We start from the raw sequence: 14490 nt of genomic DNA, 5'->3' as shown, positions 1-14490 counted from the left end.
AGAACAAGCATCCCAGCAGCCTTTGTAATTGCTAGATAGCATACAGTGTAGCCGTCTGCAAAACAAAAGTCATTTCTGAATTAAGGGGGCACTCAAGCTGCAACATTATGTGTTGGTTCAGAGTAGTAGACCTTTACAATACTAAAGCATGATTTAAAGATACCGCTGTAACAGTTACTTTGTTATCCGCAGATGATGGATAATCTTGATCCTGATTAGTTTTCCAGCATCTGATGGACAGAACTAGGATCTTCATTGACTTATAATGTTCAGTATCTCTCATCAAATGTTTCATATCAAAACTGTCAAAACCAAATGTGCAAATCTGCCGTTTCTCAGTTTCATCACAATTTAGTTTAAGATAGTTTTCTTGCATATTTTTCTTTAGATCAGACAGTTACCTGCTACTGTACATGCAGTAGTATCTGATTTAGTCTGCAAGTAAATCTGAGTGTCATTAGCAGAGCAGTGAAACACATGTCCGTAACAATCTGATTAAGTGGCAACATCTAAACACTTACTAGCAAAGGACCCAGTCCAGAACTCTGTGGAATATCTTGAGTTAGTAAGGCAGTAATAGATTTAAAATAGTTCCTGGATAGCTAATTAGAAATCAAACTAAGAAAGGAAACTACATGAAATTCTAAGATAATTTTCTATTGTGATACATTAGAATACGATGAATGAATGTATCACGAGCTCTTCTTAAATCCAGAAGGAGAGGAATATTAAGTGACCCAGAGTCATAAGCCATCAGTAAATCATTAAGTACCTTAACAAGGGCTGTTTCAGTACTGTGTCTTTGTCTAAACGCTGACTGAAAAGGTTCAAAGATCTTATTAGATGCCAGATGAGATTGTAATTGAGCTGCCTAAATCTGTTCCAGATTTTTTGCAAATAAAAGAAATATTGGAAGCAAAATGGTAGATATTCAGTTTTGGGGGGTCCTAGACATTTTTAACACATGCATGCAGTAGCTATACCAGTATACCAGCAGGCACAAGATCAGATATAAAGAGCTCTTTTACGAACAAGAGAGAAGCTACCAATTCTGATACACAGGCTGTGCCAACAGCAAAAAAATCACAGAAACTCAAACCTATAAAAGAATAATTCTAATGACTGCAGGGAGTGAGATTAGTGACCTTTTAATATTACGTATAGTATTGTGAAATGCTTCTGTTGTCTGTAGCTTGTTTGGTGACATAATAAAAGTTTGTACGTTTTGTGCAAGCATTAGGCTCAGCAATTGTACAACATAAACTAGAAAACAATTATCTACTTAAACAAACAAATGCATGCTCATCATACATTTCTCCAATTCCCATGTAGAAGTAGGCTAAAGTAATAATGGTTTCCAGTGGGAGAAACCTCATTCAACAGCACATTTTGTCATTTGTCATGACGTCTTCTGGTAGGTGAGCACAGAGGAAATAAAAGGCATGGACACATACACAAGCAAGGAGCATGGGCAGCAGGTTCAAGAAAGAGGCAGATACTGCAAACAGCATTTTTTTTATAATGCAGTTCTGAAAATAATATACAACGATAAATATTCTAAAAGGTGTACTGCATAGAATCAAGCAAATAATCACTAAAACAGACATTTTTGTTTATTTTTTATAGATGCTGATGTGTCAATTAAAGATATACAAGGTTGCCAGCAGGTTTTATTTTCTTAAGGATATTCTCATTAGAGCATTGATATAACACAAATTGGAAGACTCCAAAGGAAATCTGTGGGAAAGAAGGAGACATACACACTGGAATACAAATGCTACAGCACTATGTCTCTGAGGAAAGTGAGTAGGATCAGTATGCAAATTTTCTGCACTGGCATCTATTTAGAGACACACAGCTACTCTTCTATGTCCTTTTCTTTCTGAAAACATACAATCAACTAGATCTTAAGCATCAAATGCTTTTTAGTGATTTCCGTATTCCTTTTTTTCCCTGTCTGATGCTCTTGCTAAAATATTAAACCAACAGGGAAAAGAAAGCGCACAGAATAAACTTCAGTACATCAATTATTAAAGGATACAATGCTAATTTATTTAATGAATTAATAATAGACCAAGGGGGATATTTTAATAATGTAATACTGTTAGTCGTGTTTCAATAATTATTGTACACACCACTTTCATAATTACACCAACATTATCCACACTGCATCCCAATTGCTTAGCTGGAGGAGGCTCAAGCATCTTGAGGGACATCATAAAGTTTTAATCTCACACACAGAAATTAATGTACATACAACCTGCAGACTCTAGCCTCGACTGTTCTGTTCTCCACATAAAGAGATGTCTCCCTAAACGCTATAGAATACGTAATTCTACTCACTTGGATATGACAGTTAAATGTAATTATGAAGTACTAGATAATTAAAAAGGATTTATTTCACATTTTTTGTTTTCTATATACTGTATATGCTAGTGTCTTTGCATGTCCTGTAATGTCACTATTGTTTCCTGAAAAAATAGATCTTTTTTGTATCTGTTGCCTATAGCTTGCATTATAGAATAATGAATATTTGTACGTTTTGACAGACTAATAGCATGAGGCTTAATAATTGATTCCTAGTAAAGAGAGAGCTTAAGAACAAATAAACCAACACATTTTCCTCTTAAATTTCCATGGAGACATAGGTTCACATATTTACCTGTAGTAGTGTTAAAGTGTGATAGTGTGCTATGTGTGTTTTATGAAACATGAAGACTGTCCAACCTCAATAACTGTTACAAATTGAAGGGAGAAATTCAGTTAATCTTTGGTTTCTATCTCATTGGTCCCAGGACTTCATCAAGGCAGCCTTTGAATGGTCACAGTGTAAATCAGAGTGAATAAGATAGTTTGTTCATAATAGTGGTAAGAAGAGTGCTTTATTGAATGTGTTTAGTGCTGCCTATGTTCTCAAAACTCTTGCACGTCTGTGTCCTGTTCTAAAAATGCTGAAAGCTGTTGAAAACAACAACTAGCTATGTCTGCCTTACAGTCAACAATGGAAATCAAGGAGGAAATGGAAGTGAAGTGGATTAAGGATTAAAATAGGAATCAGTTTTCCATTTCTGTGGGTTCTGAAGCAACTGTTTAACCAAGATAATTTTACTGCTTCATTTGGATTCCTCAACAAAAGCTTACGTGTGAAAGTTAGATATATACAGTATGATTCTAACATCTAGTTGAGAAAACAGACCAAAGGACCTTACTGTGGCTTATAATTTACCTTAGTTATTGGATTTATTATTGAGGATTAAATAACTGTTTGAGCTAACAGGGTCAGTTCCATTTGGGGTTTCTATTAGAATTGTTAAATTACAGTCGGAAATCTGAAACGGAAATCCAGCAGGAATATACTGTATATATATATAACCAACATACTGTAGCTGCTGTTAGCAGATTTATCATTAATATAATTTCTTCACTACAATACAAAAGTATAAATAAGTGTAGTTCATTTTCTGTCCTGTAACTACGATTCACATGATAACAAGGTGAGTGTGCCTGGTTTCAATGCAGTTGTTTCTGTAAGTGGGTTAACTCTTGTTTCACTGCAACCCGTACTCACTGTTGCTCTTAAAGGCTTTCATATTATGACATATGGAGCAACTCTCCATACTACCAAGCCCCCTTTCCACATACTTTTACAATTTCAGAAGAACCACACATTCACAAACCCAGCTTGCTACCAGCAAACATTTCTAATATCAGCTGGCCTCACAGCTTTCCTGTTGTTAATTTGTGCTCAATTCTGGTACCTCTCATTTTGATCCTGGCTTTGTTCCAGGACCTGCAAGCAGTACTCCAGCACCTCCTTTAACATTGCTTAACGTGCAATTTATAAATAATTTTATAAAATTGTAGTCACTGTTTTTACTTGTTGACTCCACGATTAAATTGTTAACCATGTGTGATTACCTTAAAAATAGACTTGAGGCAAAAACAATGAACAGGATGTGGAGCTGCTGCTGAAGCTCCATGCACTCTGCCAGTGTAGATATGGTTACAAATAATGAAGATGTCCTGAGTCTGGCTAAAAGCATGGCTGTGGACAATGTAGAGTGGGACTTGCCAGAAAATGTATCACGTGAAGAGCATATGAATCTGGGTAATGAAACTCAGGTGCTTCCAATGGCTTGGTTTACTGAACAATTTAAATTTCATCAAAATAAACATCTATGGCTAATTATGGAGAAAACAAATCTCAGCTGGATGACATTGTCAAAAAGTAGGCTTCCTGGGTTCAGAGAAAATTTCATTGAAACTGGCTAAAGAATGGATAAAATGAGAAAAACAAACAGCACCAGAAAAAGGTTGTGAAACATGTGGGATCCAAGACATAATTAGCCTCATTTAATATTTTGAAGAAAGCTAAAGAAGACACTTTAGTGAAACCATCATCAATGTTCAGTCTGAACAATTATCCACCACAGCTTACAAAGAGTCTAAATACTTCAAACCAGCTTGCAGTTTTCAAGAATTCTGTACATCTCCTCAAAAATAAGGTGAACATGGTTTGATAGGATAGTATAGTGCACTTCTACAATCTGGCTAAAATCAGATGATACTACTAATTTGAACAAAAATGCTTTCTATTGTTACACATGTGCTTTTTAGCAAACCTGAGATGAATGGCCATGCTCATTTTAGAGAGCAATGGTTTATTCCTTGCTATCCTTCCATAAAAAATATTACCCATTCCACCTTTTCCTGATGCCGAGGCATGGACACTGCCAGAAATGCCATCAAATCCTTAGATGTTGCTCTGGTGTTTTTTGTGACTGCCTGAATTGTTTCATGAGCTGGTCTTGTGCAGAGCTTGGCTGGTCCTGGTTAGAGTCTCTATGGTTTTGAATATTTTTCCTTTTGTAGACTATCTAACAGTGGATGGATGGAGAATTGAATGCTTAGACATATTTTGTAACTCTGTAAAAACTGATGAAAATTCAAATAATCTTTTCCTGAAGTGCTCTGGAATCTTCTTATGGTGTCATTTAAACAGTACTGTGAAGACTAAACTCACAGTTTTTGAACTCTATACGGTATATTGTACCACAAGGCTCACACATTCAGATGCTGTTTACTTGTTACTCAATGATTTAACTGGCTGATTTGACTTACCCCTGTAAGAATGTATAAGTAGGGTGATAGTAGTTCAGGTGGGTAGCTACGTCAGCATGCGTAGGCTGCAAAGGAAGAAGTAATCACTTCTGACTTCTCACACCTCTTGATTGGCCTCTCTTTCTGTCCCCTGCTCCCGCCTCTCACTCCTCCACCCTCCCAGCCTTTGTTCTCCCGCTACTTTACCTTTGCCTACTGCCCTGTCTCTCTCACACCTGAAGAAGGCTCCACGGACGAAACGTTGTGTTCTCTTTCTTCTTTTTTTCAGCATTGAATAAACCTATTACTTGTTCCTGTATAACTAGGGGTTTACTTACTATTTCACATATATTACACTGCTTTTTATTTATTATTATTTTTTAGACTTTACAGTATATTGCTTATCCAAAAACATTGAACTGGTAAAAGCAAATGCCTTTAGTTAAGAAAATAAATATAAATTTAATTGTAATAATTATATTGGGGGCTCACAGACTATTGTGAGATCCCCACAAGAGGTCCATCAAAATCAATCAATGTTTAAAAAATACAGTGGGCCTAATAGATTATGATTATGGCATTTGAAATGAAGAATTAAAAAAAGCTTTTCTCAAACTTGAGATTGTAAGCATTTTATCAACAGTTGTGGCTTGAAACTGTGTTGAACGTGTGTTACACTGATGTTGTGCACATGTCACTGCTAAGCACTCTGGTTCTTTCATTGCCCTTCGTGCACCCATTCTCTCCTGCTCACACTGAGATCTGCCACCTCGTGATTTACAAATTAAGCATTGCAGTTTTTTCTATTTTTGATTGAAGAGACTTCTCTGGCAAGGCTGGTCCTTTGTCTGTACCTGCTCTCCTTGAGCACACCATTGCCCTGATTGTGACCCCTCAAGTCTTTGCCTGCTGTCTAAGAGGTTACAGGATCTAAAACAAGTGCAGGAGAAATGTAGTCAAAAGCAAGAAAGCAGCAGAAATCCAGAGAGCCTGTTGAGCGCAACAATGCAGAGTGTGTCTTTACCCAACCAGAATACCAAATTACAGAGCACACACACAGCCTCGCTGCACAGTTTATTAACTATTATACTGTAAAGATCTTTTCAACAGAGCACCATGGTAAGTTTATGTGTTTATTTTCATACTATGCATACCCCACATTGTACTCTGTAATCCTGAGGATCAAGGTACTAACTGAGTAAAGAGGAACATCCCAGCTGAACAACATTCCTTATGCATTCTATTTGCATCTCAGAAGATAATCAATGTGTTTGGGTGCATTTTCATTCAACTCTTAGCACTAAATAATGAAATAAAAGTACTGACAAAATGTGCCACTTATGGGAAGTTATGACTGGTAACATATTTCAAATAAAGCACTGACTGGCCAATCTCTCAGACAGTTCAAAATATCAAATACCCTCTCTATAATATAATTTCTCATCACAATCTAGTGCTGGTAATGGGACTGGATACTGATCAATAGCGATGCTCTTAAGGCTATTCTGAGGCGTAATGGCTTTTGGTTTCTCTATAATTAAGATATTGTCACTCTGCTGGCTGCCTGGTCAAGTAATCATTAACCTACTGTTAAATATGCCTTTGTTTTAATTGCTCGCCTTAACACCTCCAGATATCTTGCCTGAAATTAATGGTAGAGCATCTCTCTGTTTATCTATGGTACATCAGACACCCCTCCCCTCACATTGGAAGATCTGTACTGAATATGAATTCATTGCATTATTCCACAATATGATTTAATTTTTTTTTACCATCAATAGAATAAGGCCTTCCTTCCTATATTTAAAAATAAAATTACTTTATATTACTAATTAAAAACTCTACAGGAGTGATGAAACAATGAACATTTTATTTTGTGTATTAAATTGTTTATTTAAATCCTTTAAACAGCTGGAATTTACAGCCCAGTTTTACTAAAATTAAGTACAGAAAAAAATCACTCTAAATAATAATTTATCAAAAAAGCTGTGTAAAAAAATGTGGTTATTTAACTAAATTACATATTCTTATGGTATATTTAAGCTAAAAGGCAATACAAAGTATAGATGAAATTGTGAAATTACAAAAAGGTAAAAGTCCCATACCAAATACAGTAGTTAACAAAAATCAATTTAATACAGTAATATGTATGAGTTTAAAAAAATATTGAAAGGGAGCAAAACTTTAGGTATTATACATAGGTAAAGTGTAAATACATTTTTAAAGTATTTGCAAATATATGATTTTACATTTGTATTTAAATATAATAGCTCATTACTGTTTGTTGATCATGTATCCTAATAATAAACTGTATTTACACTGTGTACTGTATACAATATATACAGTATGTCAAACTCCAGGCAGAAGTCAGTTTTATTTTTTAAGATAAGTAGACATAAAGGTTATATTTTTAACTGGCTGCAATAGCTTGAAGAAAACCAGTCTCGGTAACTAAGGCTGCAAGTAAATAACTTTTAATCCTTTATAGGTTGAAACCTAATTTGGTCTAAATATGGGAAATTGAAAGACTGGAATTGTATTAACAATAACTTGCTTTGTCCTGAAAATAATGAATCTTCCCACTTCTCACTTCTCAGAAGATGCATGGCTTTAACTAATACCGTATACCAAACTCAAAGACTTTTATTTCTTACCTAAATTAGTAAAAGCAAAATAACAGAACACATGACACACATGCCTCTTCACAACAGTTGAAATGTCATCACACTGATGACACAGGATACTAGCACTTTCACCTCAACATTTCCAATGTACAGTGCAATACTACAGCAGCTACCGCACATGGTGGCAGTATCACCACCCCCCCCCACAAAAAAGTGGAGCAAGTCATAAAAGGAGAGGTAATTTCTTAGCACTTTTTTCACTTCAATAATAAAATAATTTACTTATCTCACTATATGCCTGGAAATGTAAGAAAAGGAGACATTACAGTCTAAAGCATACAGTATAATATTCCCCCACCCCCTCCCCATAATCATTCTGCTTAACTCCAACCAGTCTAGTAACAGGAAACAATAGATTTATGTCTGTGTCTTCTTTGGGAACAGGCTCTGCTCTCTTTTTCTGCCTGACCACCATTGGCTGCTCTTAAATGGAGTGAAGCGCTATTCAATAGGTCAATCCACTTCATCAAGGCGTCTGGCTTGACCTTTCTCAACGCGAGGCAGCGCAATTTATACTTGCGAGCGCAGCTGCCGCTAAACGCGCCGCTCATCCAATTTCCAGACGGCACGAAAATGAGGGAGGAGAAGGATGAGCGGGAAGTTCTGATGGATTTTAGATTAGTTTCTCCATTCTTCTTGGGAGAAATTGTGGGCGCCCTTACCTTCGCAGACAAGCAGCTGAGCGAGGGGCCCTGATGCATTTTGCTGGGAACAAGCGATTATCAAAGCAGCTCATGAGATAGAGGGACGCATTTCTCCCCAATCTCCTGTTCCCTGAAATGAGCATTGCTTCCTTAGCAAATGAATTCATAGCTGATGGAAAGTGACCTGTTGTGATACACACTCAGCACTCTTACTTAACCCTTTCTTTCTTGGAGATACTGTAATAAAGGGAGATGGACAGCAACTCTGACACTTTAGTGACCAATACATGCAAGAGAATCTGCTGTTCTGCACGAGTCCCATACTGTCCTGCTTAAAGCTTATGTCTAGAGTTATAATTTGTCTCTTATAAACTCTTAATACTGAATTACTCTTATTACTTATTACTCTCATACTGAAATATGAAAGAAAAACGCATTTAATAAGAAATCTGATGTTCAATCAAAAGCTTGTCCGCTCTTTCTGTTATCACATGCTCTGATGTGCATCCTGTAGAGATTCTGAAAATGGGTGGGATAGCTGCTGTGAAAAACACAGGGGAATGGTTAAACTGACATAAGAACACTCTTGTTGTATAATTATAATGCAATATAATGCTAATATTAATAATAAAACGCTTAAAGCAGCACTGCAGGGTAACAGATTGAAAATAAATGAATAAAAGTGTTTCTACTGATGAGTGAAAAACAGATTAATGAGAAATAATGTTGATTTTTCACACTGGGTGAAGTATTTTCAGTGTTTTAGGACCCCCTGGGATATCCTCATTCCAGTGTAGAAAAACATTGTTCTCCTGTATTTAAATAGCCATGTAGCTATGCTGAAAACATAGCAGAAAATCAGATTCTGGTTCACGGAAAATATTGACAGTCAGAAATTAAATAACACACAAGTCAGCAAGCAGGGACAGGATTTTTCACACTCTTTACAAATTAGGTAACAAAATCCTATTTTTGTCAAATAATAATCTGATGTGTGTAATACATCAATAATGAGAGATCAAATCAAATTGGAAATTAGCTAAAACATTATTTTATCTACTATAACTGAGTCTCACTACACAATTCTCCATTTTTTTATAGAAGGCCGAAGCTATCGCCTAGAACAATAAAGATGAAAAAAGTCTCCTAGTCATACACAACAATATCAGATTTGAGTAAATCATATCTCTACTGAAAACACAAAAAGAGGAAACATTAAAATGCACACAGTGATCTTAAAATCAAATTAGAGCCGACAAGATTCAGTATGGATGACACAAGTATTCCAGAATGGTTTATCTTATACAGTATCTTGACTGGTTTCTTTATAATCTGATAATAGTAGATCTTATCCACCCCACCCCCCCCTCCACAGCTTCCAGTCCGCCTGCACTCGCACAGACTCACATAGAACAGAAAGGGACCTTCTGTCAGGAGGCTTTTACAAAAAGGCCTGCTGAGCTGATTGTTATCTGAGATGCGTTCAAATGAGAAGTAGTAAACTAATGGAGGGATCTTAAACATTCAGTGGATGTATATGACTGTTTTCCCAGTGGTTAGGCCATTAACAAAACCCTGGGTGCTGGTTTTCCACAGCTGATTGATATGAAGAAAAAAAGAAAAAGGTTTCCGTGAAAGATGAGAAGGATCGCTTCAGATAGCAACAGAGCCTGACCTTCATCTTGTGAAACAAGGTTCCAACCTGGAGTTGTAATTGCTGAAAGCGTCTTTTTTTTTTCATTTTATTATTTTACACTGCAAACAAATCATTTTTTTTAAATGTAGCCCATCACCGAGTGAGTTTCAATTTTTTAAAGCACCCAGCAGTACACTGTGATCATCTCTTCCATCAAGCTTAATGCACTGCCCGTTCTTTGATGCACCAGGCACGTTTCCATTAAGGACCAAAGATCAATCAAAACCAGCTTGACTACAGTAAAAGGATATAAATGAGAAAAATACGAATATGGGTGTATTCCGTTTTCCAGCATGTGTTTTTAACTCTTCAGACAGCTACATCAATAATATTACACACATAAAATCAAATCCATCACATAATTAAATTAAATACATTTTTAACAATGGAGTATGGGGATCTTTGGTTTGATTTATTAAACCTGATTTTCATCAGGGCCCCTAATTTTGTGGCCACATACTGTAGCAACCACAGTTGGAAAATCTACTGTATACGAAGCCACAGTTACTGTATAGGTTGCAAAGGGTGGCTCCTAAGTGGATCAACCACTGAAAGACATTTCTTTGCAGAGCAGGTTTAGTTTGGTTAGATCCTAATAACCGTGTGAGAGAAATGATATGTACAGAGTATACATGGCATAGCTCAGCTGACTGGCCCGGTAAGATTGAGGAAGCCCTTACAATGTGAGGATTGAGCCAGAGATATGTTGCAGGGGTACAAGAGAGACGCACTAAGGGACATCCCAGGTGCGATACTTACTGTACATACATAGATTCCTACCGAATTTCTTTTGTAACTTTGTTAGAATTCCATAAATGTTCGCTACTGTACATTCCTGAGTAACAGTGAAATTAGGATTGGGAAAGGGAAGACAGAACAAAAACATAGGCTGGGGCCATAGGTGCTGTAGGATAGATACTCGATTAGGAAAGGAGATGAGAGAAGGAGAGGGAATGGAGACAAAGAAGTTGATCAGAGGTCCAAGGAGGGCTGATAACACCCGGGGAAGTTAAAGAAAAGAGCAGACAGCATGGCCAGTGCAGAGTTGGATGTATGTTTTCTGTGGAGAATTTGAGGTTGAAGAGATGCCTGTTTGAGGAGAGGTTTAGAATTTGACATGCTCCTAAACTTATGTTAAATCACTCTGTTTGGTAAGACTTGCTTGGGTGTTTTATGGTTTCAAGGCTCACAGAGAGTGGAACATTGAGCATTGAGCATTGTGCTTTTCTTCACGTACTTTAGTATCTCCAGTTTCCCCTGCGACAGTGATATCTGTGACTTTCAAAGTGCCTGAAATGTAGCAGTGTTGTGAGATCCAGCTCTCCTCCAAGCTTTGTTAGAAAATGACCAATCAGGCCATATTACATATCTTTTCTTTATTCAAAAAAGTAAAAAAAAATAATATGTTGGATTAGTTCTGTTGTCTTCAATTCTCCATTTTTACAAGATTAGGGCCTATGATATCAAAATATTTTATATAAAGTGTTAGTAACATTATTTATTCAAAATATTAGAAATATGTATTCTATATCTATTCTATATCTAACAAAATATACATTCTGTTTTATTCTCCTGTGTGCTGTGATAGAGCAACTTGGGGTTTATGTTGCTCACATTAGTGTTCAAAATGTATGACACTTACATAATGTATCAGACCATTAAATCATCAGCGAATCGTAATTGGATCACTTCACTTCATAAAGCACTGTGTGAAAAAGCCCAAAATGCCAAAATATTGGTTTTGATCTGTATTAGATCCAAACCACAAACCTGTCTCAGCAAGCCTGTTGAGTGTTCTCTTTCATTGAAGATGTGTTCATCTTGCTGTAGAGCTGAATAAAAAAGTGTTTACAGAAATAAATTTGCTTGTTAACTTTTATGTTCAAGATTTTGTGAGGTCACCTAGTTGAGTGTCCCTAGTAATCCCATTTAAAAGTAACTGTGATGTATCTTAACTAATTTCAATACAATTTTAAAAATACAAAAACTCATCAGCTTTTTTGAAAGAAAAGACACCAAAGATATGTCTCTTTCTGAAGAAAAGTTTTTATTAAAACAGATGTGTGCATCTGGAGAGAACCCTTTCAATTATATTTTGCAGCAAAACATTATTGTGCTTGGTGAACCCTGGCCAAACTAGGTATCCAGGCTGAGAACAATCAGTTCCAGCTTGATGCCTCTCTTCCCTCCCTCGTCTTTTTCTTTCCAAAGGGTCTGGGAGGGGTGACTTCATTCTGACCCCCCCACCACCACCACTCCTATCACCAAAGAAAGCCCACACTTCTCCCAGCCTGTGCGCTTCACTGAACCATCTAATGCTGGCCAAGCCCTGTTTCTATGCGCCATCCAGCCACGTCTATGCATTATGTCTGTAGTCACTCTCAGCAGATTGGCTCAGATAGAGTGACTTAGGGCATTGTGGTGTGGGTTGTTGTGGAGAAAATTGCTGGAAATATATCAGGGCATTCTAGAGGTAGTGTAGGATTGCAGAGTTTTAAAAATGCCATTAGCATTAAGTTTTATTCCAGAAAAATTAATTTTTTATACCACAGTCGTCAACCACTGTGTATCACACCATGTAGAAGAACACCATGTTTTTTTTTGTCTAAGTGAGTCACAACGTGAACTGCCAAGCAAATGAATATACATATTTGTATAGTGTCTAAAGTGATTATTCAGTGCTACACTGTTTTATGCCAAGCTGTATTTCTGAACATACAATATATATAATTAGTACATATTCAGGGAGCTCATAAAGAAAGTGTTTCTCCTGTCATGTGTTTAAAAGCTGGCTTTTATTCTGAGTGTTCAAAGTTTTTTTGTTGAGTCAAATGTGAATGAGCAGCTTTTTCTATGCAAAAATCATGAGCAGAGCAAATTTACATAACAGTAAGAGTTGCAGTAAAATATAAACAATTATTCTAGACAGCATTTTCATATTTTTGTCTGCTAATAGGCATTTGTTTCTTCATTTTTGTCTTTTAAGTCTCTTTGTAGTAAAAGTTTAGAAGTAATATTTTTTAGCTTTCGAAAAACTCTTAGAGTTTTTCCTCATGAGCCATGCATTGCAATATTTTTTCCTTGAAACCTGCCATCTCCTGGACCCATTTTCATTCCTTTTGCTCTCTTCCTACCCTTTGGTTGTATATTCCTGCTGTCCCTTATTCCACTTCACAATTTTTTCACTTTTTGTTTTCAGCATGGAATTAGCCTTGCTTCCTCTATTTAAAAAATAATATTTTATTCTATTGTTATTTGAGTACAACAAAAAAAAGTGATATACTGTACTGTACAGTACAAGCTGTACAACGTGTTTGATCCACACTTTCAGGTAAGGGTTAAAAACGAGCTTAGCTATATTTTTAACACCTGAAAGGAAAAAAAAAAGAAAAATCCAGTGGACTCAGCACATCCTAAGTCAGAAAAGAAATTACTTATCAGATAAGGAGTGTGCATCTCAGCCAAGTTCTGAATGATTTACTAATCTTAAACAAATCACCTTATCATCATCTCACCCTAAGGCTATACATTCATTACTTGGTTTTACTTCCTCTGATAGACAAGTTCATCCTTGTTAAACCTGTGGGTACTATAGCACATTCACAGAAGCCTAGAATACAGCAATCCAATTTCTGGAATGAGACCTTTCTGACTCACAACTTGTATGTCCTGATACTTCCAGTTTCCTTGTTCCTATCATCACATACTCATAAAAACGAACAAGAATTACAAAGGTCTGTTGTAATCCTATGCCAATAGTTATTGACTATTGACCACACAGAGTGATAGATTAACTTTACAGAGAGTTTCTGCGATTTTCACAATTTTTTTACATTTTAAAAACAGCATGGTTAACTGTGACAAGGATTCCCCATGTGGCACAATTTCACAATTGACCTAGTTCCAGTGAAGTGTGTTTGGGGGCTGTTGGCCGGGGCTATCATACTGTAGCTGTGTGGCTATGGTGGCTTCTGCAGCTCTCCAGTGATGCTCTCCAGTGAACAGTGATGACATCACAGACTGGCACATCACCCCTCTGATCCACACAGGCCATCCTGTAGGTCGCTATGGAGTTTGCAGTATGTCACAAAGATAAAAAAAAGATTGATGGGTGGTGAGTTAGAAGAGCCTGTTCATCCTCATTTCTCCCCATGTGGGTGCAGGAGTCATAGCTGTGTAACAAGACTTAGACTCAACTGCTAATTCTAGATTAAAATTTGGTCAAAACAAAAAGAAGAAAACAGCACTGGATCAGAGGAAAGAAACAAGACACACATTGCGTAGGGATTTGATAACATTTCTGGTTTTACCAGTTTTGGGATCTTATGCTAAATGTAGAAAATATGTAATAGAATAAGACGATATG

This window comes from Lepisosteus oculatus, chromosome 22 (genome assembly GCF_040954835.1).
Source record: "Lepisosteus oculatus isolate fLepOcu1 chromosome 22, fLepOcu1.hap2, whole genome shotgun sequence".
In the NCBI taxonomy this organism is placed as follows: domain Eukaryota; kingdom Metazoa; phylum Chordata; class Actinopteri; order Semionotiformes; family Lepisosteidae; genus Lepisosteus; species Lepisosteus oculatus.
Note: the sequence above shows the minus strand (reverse complement) of the source record.